This window comes from Triticum urartu, chromosome 7A (genome assembly GCF_056163025.1).
Source record: "Triticum urartu cultivar PI428250 chromosome 7A, HENAU_Tu73, whole genome shotgun sequence".
Lineage (NCBI taxonomy): Eukaryota > Viridiplantae > Streptophyta > Magnoliopsida > Poales > Poaceae > Triticum > Triticum urartu.
In genome coordinates, this window is record NC_141879.1 from 23,933,838 (window position 1) to 23,949,603 (window position 15,766).

Sequence of the window (15,766 nt, forward strand, 5' to 3'; positions counted from 1 at the left end):
TTAAATTTAAAAAATGTTAATCAGTTGACAAAGTCATGACAGCAGTAACACACTCATACAAATATATCATGTTTCACACATAATAATAGAAATCACGTGTCTCATAACATCGAACAAGGTGGCATAAAGATTAACTCAAAGTGCCATGTCTCCAATCCTTAAACAAATAAACTGAAAGTGCGAGTGCCTTCCATCGAACAAGGTGGCTTAAAGAATAAACTCAAAGTGCCATGTCTCTTATCCTTAAACAAATAAACGGAAATTACGAGTGCCTTTAATTGATTATGAATACTTCATCTTTATGCCCGGTTCTTACATAACAAATTGTAAACAACTCATCAGACAACTGTAAAGAAAGAACCCAAAAAATAATTAAAATAATGTAAAACTTACTTTTCATTCTTAGCGCACGTTTGCCGTCTATGGCCCTCTTTCTTACAAATGCCACAAAGAGGACCGGGTTTTTTCTCAGAAAATGATTTTGGTCTTCCATTTTTTGTAACATTTGGATCTTTCTTTGCCCGCCCTTTCGTGCTCTGTTTAGGGGCGCCCTTCGTGGAAACTTTCACAGGATCACCTATGACATAACATGTTGTTCCGGCTGACGTGGCTCCTCATGCACATTTCTTCTACTACCAACAACATCATTATCAGGGACCTTTTTCTTCGCTATTATATTCCGCATACACTGCATCAACTCATCAAACACGAATGGATCATTTGAAGCAACATGAAAAGCTTCAGCTCCTGATATACTGAGTTGACTATAGCGAGCACGCTGCTCTGCCCCTGTCCAACCCCAGCCAAACATGTCACTCTTTCGCTGTGCAGGCAGCCCACCTCTCGCAACTTTCGACATCCTCTTAAGGATGCAACACTTAGGTATTTTAGATATTTTCAGATGAACCAACACATACAGAATGTGTTTGCAAGGCAATCCTTTCCGAAGCATTCGTCCACAACTGCAGTCTATCATATTTTCAGAGTTTTCAGCTCGATAATTCACGCCGAACTGAAATTTGTGGTTATTTCTCCATGTCATGATGAAGGTGTGGCAGTCAACTCCCACTAGCGTCTCAAAAATCTCAAGCTCTCTCATCTTCTTCAGATCTTGTTGAAGAATATAAAAATTGGAATGAGTGAATACTTCGGCAGCATGCTTCTCAATATCCTTATATTCTGTGACTGATGGTGGCAGTGACTGATTTGAAACACAGTCATCATGCGCCTCGTTCTCACATAGTCAAACTATGCAATTCTCATAATGCACAACTAGGTCAACAATAGTCATACCGCCGTCCAGGTGAAGGTGAAGACAAGAGTTAAGGCTTTCACTCCTCTGATTACTGCGCATACCCAGAAAAAAACCATCTGACAGATATGATGCTGCCCACAGACTCCTCTTCATGTACATCCTACTCAGCCACTCTTCTGTTTTATCAGTCTTCCATTTACGGACGAAAGCATGCCATCTCGCCTCAAAGTTGGCTGGAGAGGAGGAGTATTACAAGAGTGCCCTGAACTCATTTAGCGATTTGTAATTAAGGTGCTTCTGCACGTTTTTTCCACGTGCCATGAGCAGAGACGGTGCAACACATCAACCAAAACCAACCGAATAGCCCGTATCATTGCAGCGTCTCCATCTGTGATGATTGACCTTGGCTTTTTCTGACAATTGGCCCTCAGGAATGTCTGGAGCAGCCACACGTACGTCGCTTCGGTCTCGTCGGACACAATGACACAACCAAAAACTGTGGTGCAACGGTGATTATTTACACCAACAAAGGGGATAAACGGCATACCATATCTGTTCATCTTATACGTGCTGTTGAACACAGTCACATCTCCATACAACTGATAGTCCCGCCGCGACTGTGCATCGCACCAGAACATGCTCTTCAAACGGCCCTCCTTATCGAGCACGTACTCAAAGAAAAATTCTGGATCCTTCTCCTTTCTGCTCCTCATAATCCCGATTGCCGTGTTAGCATCACCCTTCGCAATCAACTTCATTTTTTTCTCGGCAACATAGGTTGTACACGTCTCGTCTCAGAAACCCACACTTATCATACGAGCCATACCTGCTAATGAAGTTGTCGACGATGATATGCTTTCTGATCCCAGCTCCTTCCATCGCCAAGATCTCAGCTATCTGGTGACCTCTCATCACTCGATGTGACCGCAGAAATACCACCTCATCTGGTCTCGCTAACAAATAGTTGTGATCATCCATAAAAGCTGCCACAAACCAAACTCCACGTCCTTTGTCCAACTTCACGACTAAATGTGCGCCACACTCGCAACGAGTCTCAGGTCTTAGCCTGCGGGTACGGCCCTCCGGGTTTAAAAATTTACTGACACGTTTTCCTGCCCTCGATCAAACGTTTCACCTTATCTTTTCTGATACTGAATCCACGGTCTTTGGCGTAGTTATTATAGAACATGTAGGCCTCCCATTGTGATGCAAATGTCATACCCATAACCTTCAACTGTGTCTCCAGCGCATGTTGCTGGATTTCAGCTTCCCCAATGTCCATATTAGCTCCATCCTCATGCTTATATTCATCATCACAACTCCAACCATCAAAGTTAGCCTACAATATTCCACATAAGCAAGTGTAAGTTGTCATCAACAAGTTTTTATTATTCAATGACATCTTAAATTTTGGACCGAACCTGGCTTATGTTATCCACGAAAGATTCAACACCATGATTTTCCTCGTTCTGGACGTCAATATCCTCCTGCACATAAAATAAATCATATGCACATGTAAGTACCATATGGTTCTTCATCCGACGAAAAGATTGTACACGACACTTACGTTTTCACTACAAGCACCCTTCTCCTTCTTTTGAAAATCCTCCTCGGGTAAATTATCGTACGACGACCAGGATTCATTGTCGCTACCATCATCATCATCTTTACTATCATTACCATTCGTATGATCAACACTATCGCTACCATCCCACTCACTCGTGTCCAAAAACAGATCCGTAAATGCAGTTTCTTTATCCATTGAATGATCTCACAACCAACACTGCAATATTATAATAAAAATTGATCTATCAATTTTAAATCAAATTAAATGTACTACGATCATACAGATGACAACTTCTTATCTAACAAGTGATTGCACATAATTATTTACAGATACAGTTTTTTTGACAAACTAGACGGCTTACATGGCGTGCACGTGCACTTCGGCCGGCCTGGCGTGGCTGCGGACGGCGAGGACGTTCCCGGAGAGGTTGATCACGGAGTTGCGTGCGGTGACGGCGTCCACGTAGGCCACATCACCGTGACGACCTGCACGGAGGCGACATCACGTACGGCGGGTGACTCCAACAACGTCCGCGCTGGCCAGATCCCGGGTGAAGACGGGGAAAATGGTCGGCAATCGGCGGGGAAAGGCGGCGATCGGCCGGACGGGAAGACATTGGAATTGGCAGCATGATCACGGCTAGATCGGTGGGGAAAGGCGGCGATCGGCGGGTAAGGGCGACGTTGGAACGGGCCGTGTGATCAACGCAGGTCGTGGTTTTTTTGTTTCGCACGACAGGAAGAGGGTAGATGCGAGCCGGCCGTATCGGCTCGAGCCGTGCGCTCGGCTCTACCTATATGGGCACGCCGCATACGGCGCGGGATACGTTAAGCACCGTATGCCCAAAATACCCTTATACGTTAAGCGAGGGGGGTGTACCGAAGCAGACCTCCCTACTCATATGTTGGGTGAAAACGTTTGTCTATCCAAGACCGGGTGGCAGTGGCACGGCATGCGTCACCTTGTAGGTGCCACTTTTGTCTGTCCAAGACCGGGTGACAGCGGAAGCTGCACATCATGCTAGTTGGGGTTGTGCAGGAGCTCTGCGAGTTGGTTTGGGTGTGTAGAGTCTTCGAGGAAGGAGGTGATGTTTGATGTCTCGTCTCGCAAAATCAGTGCTTTTATGATTTCCTTAGGTGTTTGAAGCATGGTATGGGGCGGCGGGGGGAGAGGCAATAGGGTTCCCCTTTATCGCTAGCAGCATAACGTTGCAGTAGCATGGTCCTGATGTAGGCGGGCATGGCTTGGTTCTTATTATGATTGACTCAGCTCCTGCCTAGAATGTTTGTTCAGCGACCTCAACCTTCAGTAACTTTTTCCTTCGTGATTGGATCTGTGAGCACCGTTGTGGCTCGTTGTATGGTGTTCTTAGCGCAGCTGTAAGTTTAGGTTGAGAATCTACTAGCGGTCCGGCGCCTTTGTCCAAGGCGAGGGGCAGGAACCGGGTTTAATTCTCACCATCAAACTATCGTTCCCAGACTTCCTGCAGCTTTCCAAGTACCAGTCATGCAATCTTTGCATCATCGATGTTAGACGAGGAAGCTGATCAGGTTTGACAAGAGGCTTCCCGTTCTTGTATCTAAAGATCTCTACTACCTCAGCCGTTTCAAACTGTACATCATCGCCCACGTAATCAGTAATATTGGTACCGGGCAGTAGCGCCGGATGATTAGCGATATCGCTAGACACCTTGAGCGGGGGGCACGATTGCTTCTCCTGTTCGCCGAGCTAGGGAATTGTTTTCCCACTTCTTCATCTTGCAGCACTGGCAGTACTTCCCGACCGCCGAGCTTCATCATATGTCCTTTCAATACAATGGTCATAGTTGGATTGCGGCGGAGGCAGTGGTGGTTGCTTAAGGGCATCCACAGTGCGCTTCGCTTTCACCGGATCTATTGTTTCCTTCGGAGGTGGACGTTTCCAATGAAAATGGGCATGCACTTCAGCTTCCACAATGTCATTGGTTTCCTCATCAGTCCTCTCATATGGTAAATTTGGAGGAACCTTGAGGCTTGGACCAGCTCTGAATTTCTTCCCGCCTCTTATACTGCTAGCCGCCGGAGCGCCGATGGCTCTCTTCCGCTGACGCGCCAGAGGAGGCAGAGTCCGTTGACGCACTGGAGGAGGCGAAGGACATGACGGATTCCACTGACACGCCGGAGACAGCTGACTCGGAAGAGGACTCTGCTGAGGGGCCTCCTCCGGTGGAGTCCGCTGAGATGGCAGAGACAGCTGACGCGCCGAAGACGACTCAGGAAGCGGAGATAGCAGAGCTGGACTGTGAGGACGGGTCCATTGAGGATCCGGCTGAGTCTGTTCAGGCGGCGGCGTCCAGTTTGGAAGCTTGATGTTCTCCTTTCTTCATAGATATGTACTCCTTAAAGCACTTTCCAGAAGAATAACCCCTTCACCTGTAGGGTAGTCAAGCTCCAGCCCCTCAAATCCCTCCATTATTTCATCCACCGTGACAATAGCATAGCCATGTGGAATCGGATGCCAATGGAAAGTTCCCTCAGCTCGAGAAGGTACAACAGAGCCGACCGCCACCTTCAAGGTCAGGTTCTGCCATTTCGCCATTAGAAAACAATGTTCAGCCTCCGTGATACTTTCCACGGGGTAGCGAGGAGCCGTGAAATCAGGCTGAACGAGCTCCGTGGAAGCCATGCTGCTTCTTCGCTGAGATGGTGGGGTAGCTTCTGGTGTAGTGTCGAAGGAAGGATATTCGTGCCGCTGAGATGGTTGGCATGTGGCTTGCTGGCTCTCAAGTTCCTCTAGTTTCACTAATCTTTGGTACGTCTCCAACATATCTATAATTTTTGATTGTTACATGCTATTATATTATCTATTTGGATGTTTAATGGGCTTTATCATACACTTTTATATTCGAATAGATATTATATTAACTGGAGGCCCAGTCCAAATTGTTGTGTTTTGCCTATTTCGGTGTTTCGCACAAAAGGAATATCAAACGGAGTCCAAACGGAATGAAACCTTCGGGAACATGATTTTCGGAACAAACGTGATCCAGAGGACTTGGAGTGGACGTCAAGCAATCAACGAGGAGGCCACGAGGCAGGGAGGCGCGCCTGCCCCCCGTTGGCGCGCCCCCACCCTCGTGGGCCCCTCGTAGCTCCACCGACCTAGTACTTCCTCCTATATATACCTACATACCCCAAAAACATCCAGGAGCACCACGAAACCCTATTTCCACCGGCGCAACCTTCTGTACCCATGAGATCCCATCTTGGGGCCTTTTCCGGCGCTCTGCCGGAGGGGGACATTGATCATGGAGGGCTTCTACATCAACACCATAGCCTCTCGGATGATGTGTGAGTAGTTTACCTCAGACCTTCGGGTCCATAGTTATTAGCTAGATGGCTTCTTCTCTCTCTTTGGATCTCAATACAAATTTCTCCTCAATTCTCTTGAGATCTATTCGATGTAATCTTCTTTTGCGGTGTGTTTGTCAAGATCTGATGAATTGTGGGTTTATGATTGATGTCTATTACACAACCTTCTTCTTGTAGACGTTGTTGGGCCTCCAATTGCAGAGGTTTGTAGGACAGTAGCAAATTTCCATCAAGTGGATGACCTAAGGTTTATCAATCCGTAGGAGGCGTAGGATGAAGATGGTCTCTCTCAAGCAACCCTGCAACCAAATAACAAAGAGTCTCTTGTGTCCCCAACACACCCAATACAATGGTAAATTGTATAGGTGCACTAGTTCGGCGAAGAGATGGTGATACAAGTGGTATATGGATAGTAGATAAAGGTTTTTGTAATCTGAAAAATATAAAAACAGCAAGGTAACTAATGATACAAGTGAGCACAAACGGTATTGCAATGCATTGAAACAAGGCCTAGGGTTCATACTTTCACTAGTGCAAGTTCTCTCAACAATAATAACATAATTGGATCATATAACTATCCCTCAACGCGCAACAAAGAGTCACTCCAAAGTCACTAATAGCGGAGAACAAACGAAGAGATTATGGTAGGGTACGAAACCACCTCAAAGTTATCCTTTCTGATCGATCTATTCAAGAGTCCGTAGTAAAATAACAGGAAGCTATTCTTTCCGTTCAATCTATCATAGAGTTCGTACTAGAATAACACCTTAAGACACAAATCAACCAAAACCCTAATGTCACCTAGATACTCCATTGTCACCTCAAGTATCCGTGGGTATGATTATATGATATGCATCACACAATCTCAAATTCATCTACTCAACCAACACATAGAACCTCAAAGAGTGCCCCAAAGTTTCTACCGGAGAGTCAAGACGAAAACGTGTGCCAACCCCTATGCATAGGTTCATGGGCGGAACCCGCAAGTTGATCACCAAAACATACATCAAGTGAATCAATAGAATAACCCATTGTCACCACGGTTATCCCACGCAAGACATACATCAAGTGTTCTCAAATCCTTAAACACTCAACCCGATAAGATAACTTCAAAGGGAAAACTCAATCCATTACAATAGAGTAGAGGGGGAGAAACATCATAAGATCCAACTATAATAGCAAAGCTCGCGATACATCAAGATCGTATCACCTCAAGAACACGAGAGAGAGAGAGAGAGAGAGAGAGAGAGATCAAACACATAGCTACTGGTACATACCCTCAGCCCCGAGGGAGAACTACTCCCTCCTCGTCATGGAGAGCACCGGAATGATGAAGATGGCCACTGGAGAGGGATTCCCCCTCCGGCAGGGTGCCGAAACGGGTCTAGATTGGTTTTCGATGGCTACGGAGGCTTCTGGCGGCGGAACTCCCGATCTATTATGCTCCCCGAAGTTTTTAGGGTATATGGGAGGAAGAAGTACATCGGTGGACCTCCGGGCTGTCCACGGGGAAGGGGGGCGCGCCCAGGGGGTGGGCGCGCCGCCACCCTCGTGGGCAGCCCGAGACTCTCCTGGTCCAACTCCGATACTCCGTGGGCTTCTTCTAGTCCAAAAATAAGTTCCGTGAAGTTTCAGGTCAATTGGACTCCGTTTGATTTTCCTTTTCTGCGATACTTTAAAAGAAGGAAAAACAGAAACTGGCACTGGGCTCTAGGTTAATAGGTTAGTCCCAAAATCATATAAAATGGCATATAAATGTATATAAAACATCCAAGGTTGATAATATAATAGCATGGAACAATCAAAAATTATAGATACGTTGGAGACGTATCAGCATCCCCAAGCTTAATTCCTGCTCGTCCTCGAGTAGGTAAATGATAAAAACAGAATTTTTGATGTGAAATGCTACCTAACATATTTATCCATGTAGTTCTCTTTATTGTGGCAAGAATATTCAGATCCATAAGATTCAAGACAAGTTTAATATTGACATAAAAATAATAATACTTCAAGCATACTAACAAAGCAATTATGTCTTCTCAAAATAACATGGCCAAAGAAAATTATCCCTACAAATCATATAGTCTGACTATGCTCCATCGTCACCACACAACGTATTCAAATAATGCACAACCCCGATGACAAGCCAAGCAATTGTTTCATACTTTTGATGTTCTCAAACTTTTTTAATCTTCACGCAATACATGAGCGTGAGCCATGGATATAACACTATATGTGGAATAGAAGGGTGGTTGTGGAGAAGACAAAAAGGGAGAAGATAGTCTCACATCAACTAGGCGTATCAACGGGCTATGGAGATGCCAATCAATAGATATCAATGTGAGTGAGTAGGGATTGCCATGCAACGGATGCACTAGAGCTATAAATGTATGAAAGCTCAACAAAAGAAACTAGTGGGTGCGCATCCAACTCGCTTGCTCACGAAGACCTAGGGCATTTTGAGGAAGCCCATCATTGGAATATACAAGGCAAGTTCTATAATTAAAGATTCCCACTAGTATATGAAAGTGAAAACATAGGAGACTCTCTATCATAAAGATCATGGTGCTACTTTGAAGCACAAGTGTGGTAAAAGGATAGTAGCATTGTCCCTTCTCTCTTTTTCTCTCATTTTTTTATTTTTTTTATTTGGGCCTTCTCTTTTTTATGGCCTCTTTTCTCTTCTTTTTTTTATTTGGGTTTCTTTGGCCTCTTTTATTTATTTATTTTCGTCCAGAGTCTCATCCCGACTTGTGGGGGAATCATAGTCTCCATCATCCTTTCCTCACTGGGACAATGTTCTAATAGTGATGATCATCACACTTTTATTTACTTACAACTCATAAATTACAACTCGATACTTAGAACGAGATATGACTCTATATGAATGCCTCCGGCGGTGTACCGGGATGTGCAATGAATCAAGAGTGACATGTATGGAAGAATTATGAACGGTGGCTTTGCCAAAAATACGATGTCAACTACATGATCATGCAAAGCAATATGACAATGATGGAGCGTGTCATAGTAAACGGAACGGTGGAAAGTTGCATGGCAATATATCTCGGAATGGCTATGGAAATGCCATGATAGGTAGGTATGGTGGCTGTTTTGAGGAAGGTATATGGTGGGTGTATGATACCGGTGAAAGTTATGCGGTACTAGAGAGGCTAGCAATGGTGGAAGGGTGAGAGTGCGTATAATCCATGGACTCAACGTTAGTCATAAAGAACTCACATACTTATTGCAAAAATCTATTAGTTATCGAAACAAAGTACTATGCGCATGCTCCTAGGGGGATAGATGAAGGAAATATGCCCTAGAGGCAATAATAAAGTTATTATTTATTTCCTTATATCATGATAAAAGTTTATTATTCATGCTAGAATTGTATTAACCGGAAACATAATACATGTGTGAATACATAGACAAACAGAGTGTCACTAGTATGCCTCTACTTGACTAGCTCGTTAATCAAAGATGGTTATGTTTCCTAACCATGGACAAAGAGTTGTCATTTGATTAACGGGATCACATCATTAGTTGAATGATCTGATTGACATGACCCATTCCATTAGCTTAGCACCCAATCGTTTAGTATGTTGCTATTGCTTTCTTCATGACTTATACATGTTCCTATGACTATGAGATTATGTAACTCCCGTGTGCCGGAGGAACACTTTGTGTGCTACCAAACGTCACAACGTAACTGGGTGATTATAAAGGTGCTCTACAGGTGTCTCCAAAGGTACATGTTGGGTTGACGTATTTCGAGATTAGGATTTGTCACTCCGATCGTCGGAGAGGTATCTCAGGGCCCTCTCGGTAATGCACATCACTTAGGCCTTGCAAGCATTGCAACTAATGAGTTAGTTGCGGGATGATGTATTACGGAACGAGTAAAGAGACTTTCCGGTAACGATATTGAACTAGGTATTGGATACCGACGATCGAATCTCGGGCAAGTAACATACCGATGACAAAGGGAACAACGTATGTTGTTATGCGGTCTGACCGATAAAAGATCTTCGTAGAATATGTAGGAACCAATATGGGCATCCAGGTCCCGCTATTGGTTATTGACCGGAGACGTGTCTCGGTCATGTCTACATTGTTCTCCAACCCATAGGGTCCGCACGCTTAAGGTTTCGATGACAGTTATGTTATGAGTTTATACGTTTTGATGTACTGAAGGTTGTTCGGAGTCCTGGATGAGATCACAGACATGACGAGGAGTCTCTAAATGGTTGAGACATAAAGATTGATATATTGGAAGCCTATGTTTGGATATCGGAAGTGTTCCGGGTGAAATCGGGATTTTACCGGAGTACCGGGAGGTTACCGGAACCCCCCGGGAGCTATATGGGCCTTAGTGGGTCTTAGTGGAAGAGAGGAGAGGTAGCCAAAGATGGGCTGCGCGCCCCTCCCCTCCCTTGGTCCGAATAGGACAAGGAGAGGGGGCCGGCCCCCCTTCCTCTTCTCCCCCCTTCGCGAATCCTATTCCAACTAGGAAAGAGGGGGAGTCCTACTCCCAGAGGGAGTAGGACTCCTCCTGGCGCGCCTCTCCTGGCCGGCCGCACCCCCCCCCTTGAGCCTTTATATACGGAGGCAGGGGCACCCCAGGCGCCCCCTTCCACCATAGTCCTCGATAATATTGTAGCGGTGCTTAGGCGAAGCCCTGCGACAGTAGTACATCAAGATCGTCACCACGCCGTCGTGCTGACGGAACTCTTCCCCGACACTTTGCTGGATCGGAGTCCGGGGATCGTCATCGAGCTGAACGTGTGCTAGAACTCGGAGGTGCCATAGTTTCGGTGCTTAATCGGTCAGGCCATGGAGACGTACGACTACATCAACCAAACGCTTCCGTTGTCGATCTATAAGGGTACGTAGATCACACTCTCCCCTCTCGTTGCTATGCATCACCATGATCTTGCGTGTGCGTAGGAAATTTTTTGAAATTACTACGTTCCCCAACAATAGATTGGTAGGAAAAGATCATCGCTCGTCCCCGACCGCCACTCATAAGGAAGACAATCAATAAATAAATCATGCTCCGACTTCATCACGTAACGGTTCACCATACGTGCATGCTACGGGAATCACAAACTTTAACACAAGTATCTCTCAAATCCACAACTACTCAACTAGCATGACTCTAATATCACCATCTCCATGTCTCAAAACAATCATAAGGAATCAAACTTCTCATAGTATTCAATGCACTTTATATGAAAGTTTTTATTATATCCCACTTGGATGCCTATCATATTAGGACTAAATTCATAACCAAAGCAAATTACCATGCTGTTCTAAAGACTCTCAAAATAATATAATGAAGCACAAGAGTTCATCTAATTCTTCAAAATAAAACCACCACCGTGCTCTAAAAAGATATAAGTGAAGCACTAGAGCAAATGACAAACTACTCCGAACGATATAAGTGAAGATCAACGAGTAGTCGAATAATTATGCAACTATGTGAAGACTCTCTAACATTTAAGAATTTCATATCTTGGTATTTTATTCAAACAGCAAGCAAAAACTAAATAAAATAAAATGACGCTCCAAGCAAAACACATATCATGTGGTAAATAAAAATATAGCTCCAAGTAAAGTTACTGATGAACGAAGACGAAAGAGGGGATGCCTTCCGGGGCATCCCCAAGCATAGGCTTTTGGTTGTCCTTGAATATTTGTTGGGGATCGTTGCAGAAATTAAAAAAAAATCTACGCATCACCAAGATCAATCTATGGAGTAACTAGCAACGAGAGGGGAGTGCATCTTCATACCCTTGAAGATCGTGAGTCGGAAGCGTTGCAAGAATGCGGCTGGAGGAGTCATACACGTAGCGATTCAGATCGTGGCCGAATCCGATCAGAGCACTGAACAACTGTGCCTCCGCGTTCAACACACGTGCATCCCGGTGACGTCTCCCGCGCCTTGGTCCAGCAAGAAGGAGGGAGAGGTTGAGGAAGAAGGCTCCAACAGCAGCACGACGGCATGGTGGTGATGGAGTGGTAGTTCTCCGGCAGGGCTTCGCCAAGCTCACGCGGAGGAGGGGAGGTGTTGGGGAGGGGAGGGGCTGCGCCTTGGATGTGTTGTTGCATCCCTCCCCTCGCCCCTCTATTTATAGGGAGAAGGGGGAAGGGGGCCGGCCCCTCTAGATGAGATCTAGAGGGGGGCGGCGGCCAAGGGGAGGGGGCTTGCCCCCCCAAGCAAGGGGGGCGCCCCCCTTTAGGGTTCCTCCCAAACCCTAGGCGCATGGGCCCTAGGGCGGATGGCGCCCAGCCCACTAGGGGCTGGTTCCCTTCCACCTACATCCCATAAGGCCCTCCGGGGCAGGTGGACCCTCCCGGTGGACCCCCGGAACCCCTTCGGTGGTCCTGGTACAATACCGGTATACCCCCGAATATTTCCGGTGACCGTATGATGACTTCTCATACATAAATCTTCACCTCCCGACTATTCCGGAACTCCTCGTGACGGGATCTCATCCGGGACTCCGAACAACATTCGGTAATCACATAAAAATATTCCTAATAACCCTAGTGTCATCGAACCTTAAGTGTGTAGACCCTACGGGTTCGGGAACCATGCAGACATGACCGAGACAACTCTCCGGCCAATAACCAACAGCAGGATCTGGATACCCATGTTGGATCCCACATGTTCCACGATGATCTCATCGGATGAACCATGTCGAGGATTCAAGCAATCCCGTATACAATTCCCTTTGTCAATCGGTACGTTACTTGCCCGAGATTCGATCGTCGGTATCCCAATACCTCGTTCAATCTCGTTACCGGCAAGTCACTTTACTCATTGTGTAACACATCATCCCGTGACCAACCCTTAGTCACATTGAGCTCATTACGATGATGTCTTGCCGAGTGGGCCCAGAGATACCTCTCCGTCATACAGAGTGACAAATCCTTGTCTCGATTCGTGCCAACCCAACAGACACTTTCAGAGATACCCGTAGTGCACCTTTATAGTCACCCAGTTACGTTGTGACGTTTGGCACACCCAAAGTATTCCTACAGTATCCGGGAGTTGCACAATCTCATGGTCTAAGGAAAAGGTACTTGACATTATAAAAGCTTTAGCAGACAAACTACACAATCTTGCGCTATGCTTAGGATTGGGTCTTGTCGATCACGTCATTCTCCTAATGATGTGATCTCGTTATCAATGACATCCAATGTCCATGGTCAGGAAACCGTAACCATCTATCGATCAACGAGCTAGTCAACTAGAGGCTCACTAGGGACATGTTGTGGTCTATGTATTCACACATGTATTACGATTTCCGGATAACACAATTATAGCATGAACAATAGACAATTATCATGAACAAGGAAATATAATAATAACCATTTTATTATTGCCTCTAGGGAATATTTCCAACAGTCTCCCACTTGCACTAGAGTCAATAATCTAGTTACATTGTGATGAATCGAACACCCATAGAGTTCTGGTGTTGATCATGTTTTGCTCGAGGAAGAGGTTTAGTCAACGGATTTGCGACATTCAGGTCCGTATGCACTTTACAAATATCTATGTCTCCATTTTGAACATTTTCACGAATGGAGTTCAAGCGACGCTTGATATGCCTGGTCTTCCTATTAAACCTGGGCTCCTTGGTAAAGGCAATAGTTCCAGTGTTGTCACAGAAGAGAATCATCGGGCCCGACGCTTTGGGAATAACTCCTAGGTCGGTAATGAACTCCTTCATCCAGATTGCTTCTTGTGCTGCCTCCGAGGCTGCCATGTACTGCGCTTCACATGTAGATCCCGCCACGACGCTTTGCTTGCAACTACATCAGCTGACTGCCCCACCATTCAAAATATACATGTATCCGGTTTGTGACTTAGAGTCATCCAGATCTGTGTTGAAGCTAGCATCGACGTAACCCTTTACGACGAGCTCTTCGTCACCTCCATAGACGAGAAACATATCCTTAGTCCTTTTCAGGTACTTCAAGATATTCTTGACCGCTGTCCAGTGTTCCATGCCGGGATTACTTTGGTACCTTCCTACCAAACTCACGGCAAGGTTTACATTAGGTCTGGTACACAGCATGGCATACATAATAGACCCTATGGCCGAGGCATAGGGGACGACACTCATCTTTTCTCTATCTTCTGCCGTGGTCGGGCTTTGAGCCATGCTCAATCTCATATCTTGCAATACAAGCAAGAACCCCTTCTTGGACTGATCCATATTGAACTTCTTCAATATCTTGTCAAGGTACGTACTTTGTGAAAGACCAATGAGGCGTCTCGATCTATCTCTATAGATCTTGATGCCTAATATATAAGCAGCTTCTCCAAGGTCCTTCATTGAAAAACACTTGTTCAAGTAGGCCTTTATGCTTTCCAAGAATTCTATATCATTTCCCATCAATAGTATGTCATCCACATATAATATGAGAAATGCTACAGAGCTCCCACTCACTTTCTTGTAAACACAGGCTTCTCCATAAGCCTGCGTAAACCCAAACGCTTTGATCATCTCATCAAATCGAATGTTCCAACTCCGAGAGGCTTGCACCAGCCCATAGATTGAGCGTTGGAGCTTGCACACCTTGTCAGCATTCTTAGGATCGGCAAAACCTTCCGGATGCATCATATACAATTCTTCCTTAAGGAAACCATTAAGGAATGCTGTTTTGACGTCCTTTTGCCATATCTCATAATCATAGAATGCGGCAATTGCTAACATGATTCGGACGGACTTCAGCTTCGCTACGAGTGAGAAAGTCTCATCGTAGTCAACCCCTTGAACTTGTCGATAACCCTTGGCGACAAGCCGAGCCTTATAGATGGTCACATTACCATCCGCGTCTGTCTTCTTCTTAAAGATCCATTTATTTTCTATGGCTCGCCGATCAACGGGCAAGTCAGTCAAAATACATACTTCGTTTTCATACATGGATCCTATCTCGGATTTCATGGCTTCCAGCCATTTGTCGGAATCTGGGCCCGCCATCGCTTCTTCATAGTTCGAAGGTTCACCATTGTCTAACAACATGATTTCCAGGACAGGGTTGCCGTACCACTCTGGTGCGGAACGTGTCCTTGTGGACCTATGAAGTTCAGCAGCAACTTGATCTGAAGTTTCATGATCATCATCATTAACTTCCTCTCTAGTCGGTGCAGGCACCTCAGGAACAATTTCTTGAGCTGCGCCACTCTCCGGTTCAAGAGGCAATACTTCATCAAGTTCTACTTTCCTCCCACTTACTTCTTTCGAGATAAACTCTTTCTCTAGAAAGGATCCATTCTTGGCAACACAGATCTTGCCTTCGGATCTGAGGTAGAAGGTATACCCAATAGTTTCTTTAGGGTATCCTATGAAGACGCATTTTTCCGATTTGGGTTCGAGCTTTTCAGGTTGAAGTTTCTTGACATAAGCATCGCATCCCCAAACTTTCAGAAATGACAACTTAGGTTTCTTACCAAACCACAATTCATACGGTGTCGTCTCAACGGATTTCAACGGAGCCCTATTTAAAGTGAATGCGGCAGTCTCTATGGCATAACCCCAAAATGACAGCGGTAGATCAGTAAGAGACATCATAGATCGT

The 15,766-nt window shown here is 45.4% G+C and overlaps 1 pseudogene; it reads right to left on the minus strand.

Moving 5' to 3' along the window:
* Nucleotides 1–389: 389 nt before the first annotated feature.
* Nucleotides 390–1,629, minus strand: LOC147957152 (protein FAR1-RELATED SEQUENCE 5-like; annotated as a pseudogene).
* Nucleotides 1,630–15,766: the final 14,137 nt, after the last annotated feature.